The sequence below is a fragment of the Schistocerca americana genome, chromosome 5, assembly GCF_021461395.2.
Source record: "Schistocerca americana isolate TAMUIC-IGC-003095 chromosome 5, iqSchAmer2.1, whole genome shotgun sequence".
Taxonomy (NCBI): domain Eukaryota; kingdom Metazoa; phylum Arthropoda; class Insecta; order Orthoptera; family Acrididae; genus Schistocerca; species Schistocerca americana.
The window spans coordinates 260,109,181-260,124,862 of NC_060123.1; positions in this window are offsets into that span (position 1 = coordinate 260,109,181).

The following is a 15,682-nucleotide window of genomic DNA, read 5'->3' on the forward strand; positions in this document are numbered from 1 at the left end:
TAAAGGCTCAGGAGTGATGTCTCCGCAGACAGAGCACCGTCTGGCTTAGCCGGCGCCTCGCCTGCCACCCGTGTTCCACTCGGACTGACTCGCTCGTACCATAAATCTGACGTCACCCGAGACAAATGGGGTCGGTTTGTAATCGGCAGTCAGGCCCGCACCTTTATTTTTTAATACGACACGCGCTCCGGCTTCCTGTATTAAAACCCGCTGCACACACACACACACACACACACACACACACACACACACACACACAAGAAAAACTGCTACAGTGGGAATGAAACTGGAGCAATACATTATATACCAGGGTAAAGATAATGTCTTCATACAGAAGAGGATACCTCTTCCTTACTAGCCTCATTGTCCAGAAAAATATAACAATGGCACAATGCAGTATCGAATTTTCGAACACAATCTGTGGAAAGTATGCAAATTTCGTTGCATATGTGCTGATACGTCAAGAGAACAAAGTATCAGAATTGCAAGAGCACGCTTTGTGGAGCATTCAAAACAGAGGTAAATAGTGTATTGTCTCACGTTGTCCCGGGCTGCATCATGTGTATGGAGCGACAAATTCGAGCGTCGCAAGTATGTGATCGCTGCCACTAAACTACCGAATTCAAATTCACGCCTGGCAGGAAAGAATTCACATGTAGGTACTTTAATCCCGCTCCGTTTCTAGGAATACTTGTAGCGAAATTGAAGGTCGTAGACTATGATCTCACATAAACAAACTCACGGATATAAAAAAATACAGTTATATTCTTTGTCTAGCACTATTTATCTTCTTTTGCACTGTTAGTCATTCAATGTCTAATCCCGCGTAACGTTATGGTCAAAGCCAAAAACACGGCAAATTTTACTAAAACGCACTGTAAGTGTGAGAGAAGAGCCTAGCACTTTCTTACTTCCTTCACAAAGTTGCCGAATTGTAAGTAAAAGGAATCTATTTGTGTAATCTGAATTCCGCACTGTCTTTCTAGACATGATACAGAACTGCACCCAAAGCACTAACGTTTTATTAAATTTGCTTTTGAATGAACTAGTTCACAGTAGTCACAATTTGTGGAGGTCTTGGCTACAAATAGTATGAAAAAAAGGAACTGAAACAGGTAAACGTAAAAAACGTTCACTGTTTATTTGTAGAAAAGTTGACCTCAACTTTATTTATCCTTTGGCTATTATTACACTTAACCTCCGAATGTTTAAAGGAAGTTGTACAAAGATGTCAAACTGGGTTCACTTTAGAAAAGTTTAGAATGTTAAATCTTGTAATAAATTATATGTAATATGATAGATCTCGCAAAATAGAGCAAATAAATCTTTTTTTATGAACAGAAACTTTTCTCTAAAGTATTTTCCGTCTGATGTACGTCCTATGTTATTTTTTGCAACTTTGACTAAGTTAAGAATAAGTGACGTTTCCGAAAATTGCAGCTGCATGTGCCAAATGGAACTCCAATAACAAAAACTGAACAAAATAATAAAATTTGTTTGAAATAAATAATTACAAGTCCGTATTAAATAATGCTTCCACTCGAGATGTAATTAAGATCCTGAGCTTTTACGAGGGTGGGAACTTAAATAGCCAGCCGAGGTGGCCGAGCGGTTCCAGGCAGTGCAGTCTGGAGCCGCGCGACAGCTACGGTCGCAGGTTCGAACCCTGCCTCGAGAATGGATGTGTGTGACGTCCTTAGGTTAGTTAGGTTTAAGTAGTTCTAAGCTCTACGGGACTGATGCTCTTAGAAGTTAAGTCCCATAGTGCTCAGAGCCATTTGAACCATTTGAACTGAAATAGTGGCTACTATTTATTCACAACCAATACACAAGAGTTACATGTTTGCACCTGTTACTGTCCTTCAAAGTAGTCACCAGCTTTGCGTAGAACCCGTTGCCAGCGATGTGGAAGGCGTAGTATACCGTTTGCAGAGCCTGTTCTGTTGATGGTGCGAATGGAGCGGTCTACTGCCTGTCGAATCTCTGGAACAGTACTGAAACGAATGCCACGAAGTGGTTCCTTCATCTTCGGAATCAATTCAAAGCCACAAGGACTTAAGTCCGGGGAGTATGGTAGATGGTACAGCACAGCCCAGTCCCATCGACTGAACAGAGCAGCCACAGCTTGCGCTGTATGTGCCCGCGCATTGTCGTGCAAAATGATTGGCGGGTTGCGTAGAAAGTGTCGCCGCTTTTTTCGCAAAGCTGGTCGCAGCTGATGCTCCATAAACGAACAGTAATACTGTGCATTGACGGTTTGCCGTGGAGGAACATAATGCGTTAGGATAACATCATCACAGTCGTAAACGAGAATCACCATAACTTTACACCGTTCCATTCGCACCATCAACAGAACAGGCTCTGATAACGGTACGCTACGCCTTCCACATGGCTGGTAATGGGTTATACACAACGCTGGTGACTACTTCGAAAGACAGTAACAGGTGCAAACATGTAACTCTTCTGTATCGGTTGTGAATAACTAGTTGCCACTATTTAATTTCCAACCCTCGCATTACCTCTCTTTAATCACAAGCATGAAATATCCATTCACTAGTCGACCGAATATGCGTTGAAAGACAATTCCAACAGATCGCACAACACCGCTATTCAATATAAAAAAGTCAGCAAAATTCAACGTCTTCTGTGATATTTTAGGCTTTGTACTAGACCATGTCTTTTTACCTATTTGGTCGTTTTCTGCCTTCACTATTTCATCTCTCAAAGCTACCCATTTGTTTATTACTGTATGCCTTTCCCTTGTTTCAGTCAATCGTTGCCTAATGATCCCTTTAAAACTTTCAACAAACTCTGGGTTTTTCAACTTATGTAAATCCCATCTCCTCAGTGTCCTACCTTTTTTAAAAGTCTACTGTTTTAATCTACAGTTCATAACCAACAAATTATGATCAGAGCCCCATATGCCCCTGGAAATGTCTTACCGTTTAAAGACTGGTTCCGAAAAATGTCTTAGCACAATATAATCAGTCTAAAACATTGTAGTGTCTCCAGGTCCCTTCCAAGTACACATTCAGAATTGTGATACTCAAACCATATGTTAGCGATGTTTAAATTATGCTATATGCAATATCCTACCAGGCAGCTTCCTCTTTCATTCTTTTCTCGCAGTCCTTACTCTCTTATTTTTTTCGTTGTGTTTCTTTTCTTATTATTTAATTCCAGCCACCCACTACAATTAAATTTTCTTCTCCATTATCTATCTGAATAAGTTATTACATCATCATCTGCGAAACTAGTCGGGTATAAACCTCTGCTACTGTGATGGCTGTTGGCGTTGCATTTATCTTGCTACAATAACATGTGTACAATGCCGCCCATAGTGGCATAACGCCATTTCTATTTTCTTATTCATTGTTAGACTATTTCATTTTCCATTTATAACGCTGTAATCTCCTGATCAAAACTGGTGTTCATCCTGCCATTTGTAATCCTGTAATGGTACAGTTGTTAAACAGCTCATCTTTCAATATGTCTAGTATTTGTCAATAAAGTTAAGGAAATGGGCCACAAGACACGCTTCAGAAAACCCTTACACGTCTCTGACAAGATGAAAGTCATGATTTTACTTTTCGTGTAGTTTTAATGACGTCTGTAAAATAATTTTGTGTACTTACATACAAAATACGTATTAAAATCATGGATGTGATATAACTAATATTGATTTTAAATATTTTGCAAGAACTTAATCATTTTTAAAATATAGGATTTGTGGTGTGCATACTGTAAGACGTTCGGTACAGACACCATCAGATTATTTGACTTGTCGCTCTAACGAAGTAAGCGAGTGTCAGCAATATGTCTCGTGGTCTTATCGTGGCGTGTTTATCTTCTGCCATTAGGTCAGACGATAGAAATGCCACTTGCACGCTTAGAGTAGCAGATTGACGGTGACCAACTATAAACAGAACTTTATTAATTTTCACGCACATTTATTAAAATAATAAAAATTATGGATATTATGTAACTTGATTCTGGATGCGGTTTACAATTGACAATCTGAAATTCCTTTGGTCTTGGTATGTTAATCTTATTCTCACATATCTCTGATACTTGAGAAAGTGTCTAGTCATTTATCTTCATGGCTATGTACAGGAATATGATAATCTTACTAGGCGCAGACTGAAACTTGACTATAGACTGGTACAGACTAATGCAGACTGATACAGACTGGTGCAGACAAATGCAGACTGACTAATCGGAGGTCTGTACATTCGTTATAATACCTCGCGCGTTCATGTATCACTGCGCGAGTGTGATCCGCGAGGAGAAAAGGTTCTACGTTAGCAGCAATCTCATTGGCTGCGTTACATATTAATACGCGGATCGGCGGAGGCAGAATTTGGTCCGTCTCTAAGACAGCGCCATCTCGTAGTGCGGAGACGGATGAGCGCTGCGCCTGCGCTGTTGTGCTTAGCAGGGCACGCTCTAGTTGGAAAGTTGTGTAAGCGCTGACTACGCTGAACTATGTACACAACAGGTTCATTAGGAATTTCATTATTCATTTTTACTTCGATCTGATGTAATCGACGTTAAAATTGTATATTATAAACTTTTTTAAATAACTTCAAAGAAAATAATAGCGATAAGTAACTCAGTAGTTATGGAGAAGAATTTCTGTCACACATGTATAATCTTTGATCTTCATGAATTGTAGCTTGGAAGTCGTATGTAAGTTGGTGGGAAGTAAATGTAGTTATTTATGCATACTGTCATATTGAGCAGTTGTAACTTCATGACTTTAGACTTGTAAGAATTAAAACGTCTCTGTATTACGAAATATGCGAATGTAATTACGCATCGATGTACTGTTTCACTCAAATAAACATTTTATGAAGGGAAAGTGTAATTTCTGATTTGTGGCACCATTGTGACTGACTATAATGAAAAAGTTTTAAATTTAGAGACAATGTGGAAACTTGAAAACTAATATATATGAAATGAAGGTAACAAATCAAATGCTTCAAATGCATTTTAACTACAGTGCTCCTATTTGAAAGTCAAAATGTGGATCATACTTCATCCAGAAACGCTTCCGTTGGGGACCCACAAGAAACAAATGAGAAATAAAATGTTTATTGCGTGACCTTCTTTCTCCGGCGGTTAACTGCACTACAATAGCGTTGCCACTGCTACAAAAACGCGTTTCATTTAAACAACAATTAAAGACATTTCTCAGATTCACACATGTAATAGTTTTGTGCATTGTTAGAGGGGACGGTCGGGGGACAACGAACTTCGCTAATTGCCACTACAACCGACTTCAATCTAGCCACTTCCCTCTTCAAGTTTTCTGACCTATCTATCCGACTAAGGTATGTAGCACACCACTCTCCGATACGTAGAAAGCCTGTTTTGTTTTTCCTGGTGAGGACATCCCCCTGAATATGTTTTTACTCTAGAAATTTTAGTGGCGGTTTTATAGTGTAAAAAGCTGCAGTTCGCAGATTGTAAAAAGGTAAAATTTTTAAAAGACGTTTCTCGCACTCCCTCGTCACAAGCTGTGAAGCCATGATTACAACTGATAAATCACCACTGCCATAGCTCTGATCCAATCTGTGACCAAATTTTTGAAATATATTTCTTTTACTTACTTTATGAATAGACACAAAGCTACGCTGCTTTATGAAAATAAAAGCGTAATCAGCCCTAGCGTATGTGCAATGTCGTCCGATTTTCAATAACTTACCGACAACAACAGGAAAACTCTAGAAATATTACTCACTAAAAATTATAATTGAAATCTTTAATGAAAAATAGCAGGCTGCATATCTGAATAATGAAAATGAGTAGAAGTACATCAAGTAAGTTACACCGCATTGACGTCTAGAATCTTTCTTGTATCTATCTCCTTGTAGCATTTCATTTTCTGCGAAATCGTTTCAATATACAAATCTATCATTATTCAAGAAGAGTGCAGTACATCCCTTTGCGCATCAATAAAACGAAAAATTAATAACCCTATCGCTCGCATATAAAGGTAAAGAATTTTTATAGCTTAGTAATTGTAATTATGATACCTAACATTTAAACGTCTGCGATCTAGTAAAAGTGTTTTTACTAGGAGGTATCCCTCTCGTCGACCGTTCATAGTTTCACAATTAAGTTCTCATTATTCGCAATGTTCGCAACAGATGGCATTAACCTAGTGTGTCCGGATACTTTTGATCACATAGTGTACGTCCTTGCTGATTTGTGAATATATTACAACGGAATACTTTTCACATATACTTTTCATGGGAACTTCTTTCGCAAGCTGTGTGTGTGGGTTTTCTCCAAAGAAATACAATTTGTCGCAGGACCCAAATAAATGTAATTCAAGTAAAATGTTTTTCAAACTTTATATAATACGAAGGATTAGGAAATAAGTTTTCTTCCCCCCCCTTCCCACTTCCTCCCCCTCTCTCTCTCTGTCTCTCACTCTCTCTCTCTCTCTCAATGATTATAAACGTTTGGTTGTGGCATGAAAAACGAATAAACAAAAGAAAACTTATTTCCTAATCCTTCGTATTATATAAAGTTTGAAAAACATTTTACTTGAATTACATTTATTTGGGTCCTGCGACAAATTGTATTTCTTTGGAGAAAACCCACACACACAGCTTGCGAAAGAAGTTCCCATGAAAAGTATATGTGAAAAGTATTCCGTTGTAATATATTCACAAATCAGCAAGGACGTACACTATGTGATCAAAAGTATCCGGACACCCCAAAAAATACGTTTCTCATATTACGTGCATTGTGCTGCCACTTACTGCCAGGTACTCCATATCAGCGACATCAGTAGTCACTAGACATCGTGAGAGGGAAAGGGGCGCTAAGCGCAACTCACGGACTTCGAACGTGGTCAGGTAATTGGGTGTCACTTATATGCCTGTATGCGAGACTTCTACACTTCTAAACATCTCTAGGTCCACCGATGTGATAGTGAAGTGGAAACGTGACGTACAGCACAAAAGCGCACAGGCCGACCTTGTCTGTTGACTGACAGAGACCGCCGACAGTTGAAGAGGGTCGTAATGTGTAATAGGCGGACGTCTATCCAAACCATCACAAAGGAATTCCAAACTTCATCCGGATCCACTGCAAGTACTATGACAATTAGGCGGGAGGTGAGAAAATTTCGATTTTATGGTCGAGCGGCTGCTCATAAGCCACACATCACGCCAATAAATGCCAAACGACTCCTCGTTTGGAGCGCAATCATTAGACGATTGAACAGTGGGAAAACGTTGTGTGGAGTGACGAATCACGGTACACAATGCGGCGATCCGATGGCACGGTGCGGGTGTGGCAAATGCCTGGCGAATGTCATCTGCCGGAGTGTGTACTGCAAACAGTAAAATTCGGAGGCGGTGGTGTTATGATGTTTTTCATGGTGGGGCCTTGCACCCCTTGTTGTTTTGCGTGGCACTATCACAGCACAGGCCTACATTGATGTTTTAAGCACCTTTTTGCTTCCCACTGTTGAAGAGCAATTCGGGGATGGCGACTCCATCTTTCAACACGATCGAGCACCTGTTCATAATGCACGGCCTGTGGCGGCGTGGTTGCACGATAATAACATCCCTGTAATGGACTGCCCTGCACAGAGTCCTGACCTGACGCCTACAGAACACCTTTAGGGTGTTTTTGAACGCCGACTTTGTGCCAGGCCTCACCGACTGACATCGATACCTCTCCTCAGTGCAGCACTCTGAAGAATGGGCTGCCATTCCCCAAGAAACCTTCCAGCACATGATTGAATGTATACCTGCGATAGTGGAACCTGTCATCGAGGCTGAGTGTGGCTCAACACCATACTGAATTCTAGCATTACCGATGAAGGGCGCCACGAAGTTGTAAGTCACTTTCAGCCAGATGTCCGGATACTTTTGATCACATATTGCAGAAAGCATAATGTGTGAAAATCAGCCCGCCCATTTTTCCTACGATATCCTGCTAACATTTGACTAAGGACAACAGGCAGATTCCATATTCCTAGATTCACGAAAAGCGTTTGACACGCTGCCACACTGCAGACTCTTAACGAAGGTTAGAACATACGGAATAGGTTCTCTGATGCTCGTAGGTGAGTGGTTCGAAGAGTAAACAAAGGTAAGGGAAAGTATACCCCCACGTTCTGGCCCTAGACGAGACATCGTGCCTGACCAACCGCCGTGTCGTCCTCTGACAATGGCTTTATCTGATGCTGTATGGAATGGCATGTGAACAGCACATCGCATTCCTGGCCGTTGCCGAGATCCCAGACCTTGGAATCGCTACTGATCTCTCGAGCAGTTCCCCAGATGGTCTCACGTGTTTGACTGATCCCCGTCCCAGCTCTCCATGAAACAAAAATCCCTGCAGTACCGGAAATCGTATCCACACCACCCGCATGGGAGTCAGCCGCGCTTACCACTCAAGCTACGGAGGCGGACTGAGCGAAGACAAAGACTCCCTATAAATAATGCAATGGAGTATTGTCCGAATTTTCGTAGCCAAACTCTGAGAGGGAGATGGACAAATGTGATATTAAATTGACTAGAGTGATGTCTAGTATTACATAAAAATGTTTAACTGAAACTTCCTACGGATGAAAACTGTGTGCTAGAATGTGAGTCGAACCACGGATCTTTGCCTATTGTGAGCAACTGGTTTACCGACTGAGCTATGAAAGGACGACTTACAACCTCCGCTCCCCAACCAGCCTCCCACAATCGCCAGCACCCACACTTCTTTGTTCCAAATATCACAGATGCTGTCCTGCATGCTTTGCAAGGCTTGCACTCCTGGAAGAAAGGAAATGCGTAAGGAAGATAGCAGATAGGGTACTGGCGGAAGTAAAGCTATGAGAGCGTGTTCAGAATCGTGTTTGCATAACTCTTTCGGTAAAACACTGGCCCGCATAATGTAAGGTCAAAAATGGCTCTGAGTACTATGCGACTTAACGTCTGAGGGCATCAGTCGCCTAGAACTTAGAACTAATTAAACCTAACTAACCTAAGGGCTTCACACACATCCATGCCCGAGGCAGGATTCGAACTTGCGACCGTAGCGGTCGCTCGTCTCCAGACTGTAGCGCCCAGATCCGCACGGCCACTCCGGCCGGCGCATAATGTAAGGGTCCTGAATCAAAGTGCTGGTCGTGCACACAATTTGCATCTACCAGGAAGTTTCAAATCAGCGCACACTCTGCTGCAGAGTGAAAATTCAATCTGAAAATGATTTGTTTGATTTAAAGTAATCAGCGTGTTTTATAAAAAAATAGACAAATGTCATTAAGAGCTTTTTAAAATTCCAAGTTAAAGGTCCAACTTTAAATTTTCAATCGACAACTGATTTGCATTCTCTTCATCTATATACTCTATAGAATACCTACAGACATTTAAATGTATTTCATCCTCTCTAAACAAAACATGAAAATAGAAAAAAAGAGTCAAACCTTTTGGGAAATGAATGCGTAGAAGTAAGAAATAACATAGATTACAAAAAAAATTGAAACACCTTTGAATGATGGTCGAAATCAGGCACAGCAAATTAGGTCCCTTCTAAAGATTTAAAGTTGAATTTTTAACGTAGAATAAAAGAACTTTAATGAGTACTAGACGATACTTGTCTGCTATTGTGTGAGATTTACCTATTTTTATCATCTACGCCCGAAAGCATAAAAAGATTCCAGCAATTTCCTCAGCCTCAAAAAATTTTGCATTAGAGAATTCTTCAGATATCAGGAAAGAGAAAGCGTGTGACGTAAGAAGTAGTATCTCTCTTACAAACGCTGTCGACACCATTGTAATTGTTTACTCACTTTTTCCAATAAAAAATTTAGTATAAGAAATAGAATAAATTGAACGCGTAATCAGAGAGCAGTTCCAATCGAACTGTGGATTGCAAGTACAGTTCTTTCAACGTGACTAACGTACGATCGGTCCAGTTGCTACTAAACTACTCTGCTGCATGTAATACAAATTTCGCGTAATGACAGCGTAAACATAAGAGAAATGTAGTCGCTGTTTGCACGCTCCATTTGCGATGGAACAGGGAAAGGAATGACAAGCAGCAATATAAGTTGCACTCTACCGTGTACCTACGCACCTTACGGCCGCTTGTAAATCTAGTTCCTTAACGCTTGTACTACTATCTTAACCATTCTTTTTTACGCAAATAAATTACAGATATTGCCTGCGGCTGGGCACTGATTTAAACCAACGGGGAAGGTTGAAAATTTGTGTCAGGATTCGAACCCGCGTCTCCTACTTACTAGCAGATGCGGTGGACACTACGCCATCCGTACACATCCAGTCAGCGCATCTGCCTCGTAAGCAGGAGACCCGGTTCTAATCGCGGTCTAGCACAAATTTTCAACCTTTCTCGTAGATTTTAATCAATCGCCACTAGCAGGCAGTGTGTGTAATTCCTTTGTGTTTTAATTCATCGTCGCTGGTAGATCAAAGTGGTGTCTCTGCTTTCGGACACGTTCGAAAGAAAACAGACACTACGTATACAATATTTTCTAGATATTTCTTTCCGTACCGCTTGTGTCGAGTCTCTCCTAATTTTTGTACTTTAAACATTGCAGCACAGTCAGAAATCGTGATAATCTAATATATAAGAAACTGTTAACCCCACTGCGGTAATGAAATCAATCTTTACCTCGGTTTCAGCCCAAATAATTGAAGCTTCTTCAGAAGATATACCTGAATCTATAATTTGTCTAACAGGGCATGGTCTAGAAATAAAACTAAAACAGTCTTAATGGGCGAAGTCGAGTTTCACGTGAGCTCCCGAGGCCCACCGCACGGCGTCCATGGAGACGAGGCGCACGCCAGGGCTTAAGTCTTGGTGTTGACTTAGTACTTACGTACGCATTTCTAAAATGTGACTACGCCTATTTAGGCTATTTTAGATTTATTTCTAGACCATGCTCTCTTAGACAAATTATAGATTCAGGTATATCTTCTGAAGAAGGCTCAATTATTTGGGCTGAAACCTAGGTAAAGGTTGGTTTCATTACCGCAATCGAGGCTGATAGTTCCTTATATATTCTCTCCTAATTTCTTATCTTATCTACTTAATTTTCAGTATGCTGATGGTATGCATAAAGTCAATCGTTTCGATTCTCTTCTTTTCCGTTTTTACAACGGCCCATGACTTACTTTCATACAATGCTGTGCCCCAGACGTACATCCTCAGAAAATTTTTCCTGGAATTATGTCGTACGTTACCTACTAGTAGATTCCTTTCGGTAACGTGGCTATGGTCAACGCACTGATCTTCTTCTGGGACTCAAGTATCTTTTTTACGATTCTCAACTGACAGTTTACTGTCTCCCTCGCACCATCACATCGACGGTTTAACACAGAATTTGCGCCGCTATTATATACTAAATTATCCATTATTAATCGGACATGTCCGAAAGAACAGATACCATCTTCATATACAAGTTCTGGAAGTTTCTAACGGGAATTCCCGAACACCTTGTAGAATTCTCTTTCGAAACAGAGATCATGATAAAATAATATCCCAACGTGCAGCTACAGAATCTCAACGGCAAACAGTGAAGAGAATGCAAATCTGGACTGAGCGCAGACGGCGGCTGCGACTGCAGCGCCTGGGTTGCTGGTCATTTATGGCGCGAGGCCAAGGGGCGTGTGTCGCGCGCCCTCCGCGACGCCTCGCCTCGGCTCGGCTCTGCCACTGTCTGCCTGCCTGACAGGCTGCCCTTTTCACAAAAGCGAGTCCCCTCTCGGAGAAAGCTCTCTCCCTGGTCGCAGGTACGCTGACATTTTCGCATGCAATCAAAGAAAAATCTTAATGTCACAATGCCCACTTGTCTTGGAGCTGGTCCCCGCGCGGTAAGGTGCGTCTCTTGCTGCAACACTCATGCACGTCATACAGCCTCTTGCGAATGTGAGAAGTTCCAGAATGAACCACTCGCTCTGCAGTGGTGTGCGGGCTATTCTGTAACTTCCGAGTGGATAAAAATTTCTGAAGGACCAGGGCTCGAAACGTCAGAGAGAGGTACAGGCAGATTTAAGGCGCTGAGTAAGGCTCATGTGTAATTCTTGATTACGTTATCTGGTAAGAGCGTTGACCGCAGTGCATCGTTCCGAGTTCGAGTCCCGGCACAGGAGACAGTTTTAATCTAAAGAGGTGTTTTTTTTTCACTCAGGGACGGAGTATGCGCTACACGAATGCTTTATATCAGTAGCTGGGGAAAATATGCGTGAATTCCTTTTTACAACCTCCTCTGCTCCTTTTACTTCTGGTCGCACGCACTAGTAAACACGTTTCTTACTTCCACCATCAGTGCCTTAAGTTTTACCGTAAAATGATGCTGGTTATGAGGATCAGTTATCTGAGTCATTGACGTAAGACACATTCATGCACAAGAAAATGCACCTCATCAATCAAACAACACAATTTCAAAAAAATATTTTTCTGTATATCCGTTATGATAGTCAAGAAATTTTCTTTTTCTTACTTATTTTCGTGCATCTCACTACAACCACTACATAGATACAGAAGCGGTAGATATCTAGCGAGAGGTAAATAGTTCCAGCCTTTGCGTTCTAAAGTCTAGGCAGCAGCTATAGGAATTACACTCCTGGAAATGGAAAAAAGAACACATTGACACCGGTGTGTCAGACCCACCATACTTGCTCCGGACACTGGGAGAGGGCTGTACAAGCACTGATCACACGCACGGCACAGCGGACACACCAGGAACCGCGGTGTTGGCCGTCGAATGGCGCTAGCTGCGCAGCATTTGTGCACCGCCGCCGTCAGTGTCAGCCAGTTTGCCGTGGCATACGGAGCTCCATCGCAGTCTTTAACACTGGTAGCATGCCGCGACAGCGTGGACGTGAACCGTATGTGCAGTTGACGGACTTTGAGCGAGGGCGTATAGTGGGCATGCGGGAGGCCGGGTGGACGTACCGTCGAATTGCTCAACACGTGGGGCGTGAGCTCTCCACAGTACATCGATGTTGTCGCCAGTGGTCGGCGGAAGGTGCACGTGCCCGTCGACCTGGGACCGGACCGCAGCGACGCACGGATGCACGCCAAGACCGTAGGATCCTACGCAGTGCCGTAGGGGACCGCACCGCCACTTCCCAGCAAATTAGGGACACTGTTGCTCCTGGGGTATCGGCGAGGACCATTCGCAACCGTCTCCATGAAGCTGGGCTACGGTCCCGCACGCCGTTAGGCCGTCTTCCGCTCACGCCCCAACATCGTGCAGCCCGCCTCCAGTGGTGTCGCGACAGGCGTGAATGGAGGGACGAATGGAGACGTGTCGTCTTCAGCGATGAGAGTCGCTTCTGCCTTGGTGCCAATGATGGTCGTATGCGTGTTTGGCGTCGTGCAGGTGAGCGCCACAATCAGGACTGCATACGACCGAGGCACACAGGGCCAACACCCGGCATCATGGTGTGGGGAGCGATCTCCTACACTGGCCGTACACCACTGGTGATCGTCGAGGGGACACTGAATAGTGCACGGTACATCCAAACCGTCATCGAACCCATCGTTCTACCATTCCTAGACCGGCAAGGGAACTTGCTGTTCCAACAGGACAATGCACGTCCGCATGTAGCCCGTGCCACCCAACGTGCTCTAGAAGGTGTAAGTCAACTACCCTGGCCAGCAAGATCTCCGGATCTGTCCCCCATTGAGCATGTTTGGGACTGGATGAAGCGTCGTCTCACGCCGTCTGCACGTCCAGCACGAACGCTGGTCCAACTGAGGCGCCAGGTGGAAATGGCATGGCAAGCCGTTCCACAGGACTACATCCAGCATCTCTACGATCGTCTCCATGGGAGAATAGCAGCCTGCATTGCTGCGAAAGGTGGATATACACTGTACTAGTGCCGACATTGTGCATGCTCTGTTGCCTGTGTCTATGTGCCTGTGGTTCTGTCAGTGTGATCATGTGATGTATCTGACCCCAGGAATGTGTCAATAAAGTTTCCCCTTCCTGGGACAATGAATTCACGGTGTTCTTATTTCAATTTCCAGGAGTGTATTTTCGTTTCGCGGGGACAATGGAGCTCCAAATAAATTCGGAAAACCTGGAACGTGAGGTGACTTGCCTACATGTGCATGGGTTATGAAATTCTCGACATGTTGTTAAACGTGTCAACAGACACTGTGCTGATGAGCTTAGAAACATTTCATCTTAATTACCCTGAGAAATCTTGTTGTTTTGTAAATCGTCTGCTCTGTTTCGCATTACAGTTGTGTAGATGTGTAGATGCAGATGTAGTGATGACGTCATCGTCCTAAGTGGCCTGTACCATCGATTAACATTTTTATACGTTCGAAAACCGTATAGGACAATATGGCCACTGAAGCCATCTTTTGTAGTCAAAGGAAACATCTTTTACACAAAACAGTGTAACATTTTAATACAAATGTGCTGCTTAAATTTGTTCCGTTTGTGTACTGTAAATACCATCTGATGACGTTCCTTTAAATTTTAAAATCTCGTCTGTGACTGAAAATGAGATACATGATCTGGTAATTGATGCAAATTTTATTGCACCAATGTAAATTACATATTTTTTATATGATGACTGTGTCACTGCCACTAGCCCCTGTTACGTAAATTTTGTATTGTTTATCAAAGATTAAACTAAAACGCTTGCGGGGTCTCTGGGCGCTGTGTGAGGTCAGAGCGAATGCGCGTTATTCCGGTGTTATATACGTGATGGTGCGGACGCCCGGGTTGCGTACAGAGTGAAAAGTTAGGTTCATTGACACCAAATTGTGCAGATGTATAAGGCTCCAGAAACATCACGATACTGCCCCATAACGGGTCGTTGCCAAACAAAGCGTGCCCGTAATAAATGGAGTAAGAGAAGACACTGAAGCCATCGAATTACCATCTTCGACGATCTGTAAGGCTGTTCATTATCGTTCAAACTAGAAATATTGAGAGGCATATCCACTGACTTTGAGTGAAATTTTTCTCAGCAATGTTCTTTGTTAAGACCTTAGATCTGTGATCTCACCATTCGCTCATGTAGTTGTCACCTTGGGTAGGATCCTGGACCTTTCGTGCTATGGGAAATCCGTCCGTCGTTGACTAACGAAAGATAAAACTAAAAGAATAATTCTACCAGTTTGTTTTCTTGCTCCAATGTGATTTAAACTTATCGTCAATGTCGCCTCAGGAAGTTAAATATTCCGTTGCATGTTAATCAGCCAATGTTCATCATTACCATTCAAATGAGAATAGCAGTAAGATAAAATTAATTGAAGTAATACAGAAAAATTAATATTCAAGTCAAAGATATGATTTTTTTATGTTTGTAGGTGTTTATCAGAGTGTTAATTATGTGATGGCTTAATTAGCTCCTACTCAGGCGCTGCAGTTGTGTTGAAGGTTAACTATTATTTGTTAGTTTGAGTGACCTTTTAATTATTTAAGATAAGCAACGTCGTCAAGCTTCGCTTGTATAGTTTCTGACATGTCAGTAAAAATTACTGTGAGGTCGTGTAATTTTGCCATAATAGGAAGCTTTCATCGGTCACTCAGTACTGTAAAGAGCATTTATATGTCACTCCAAATTACTGCTTTTTATTTTAGTAACCATTTAAAAAAATAGCCAACTTTTCCTCACAGTTGTTTTGTACCGTGTTCTTGTGTTGGTCACTCGTTTGTGTTTGTGAATCGCCT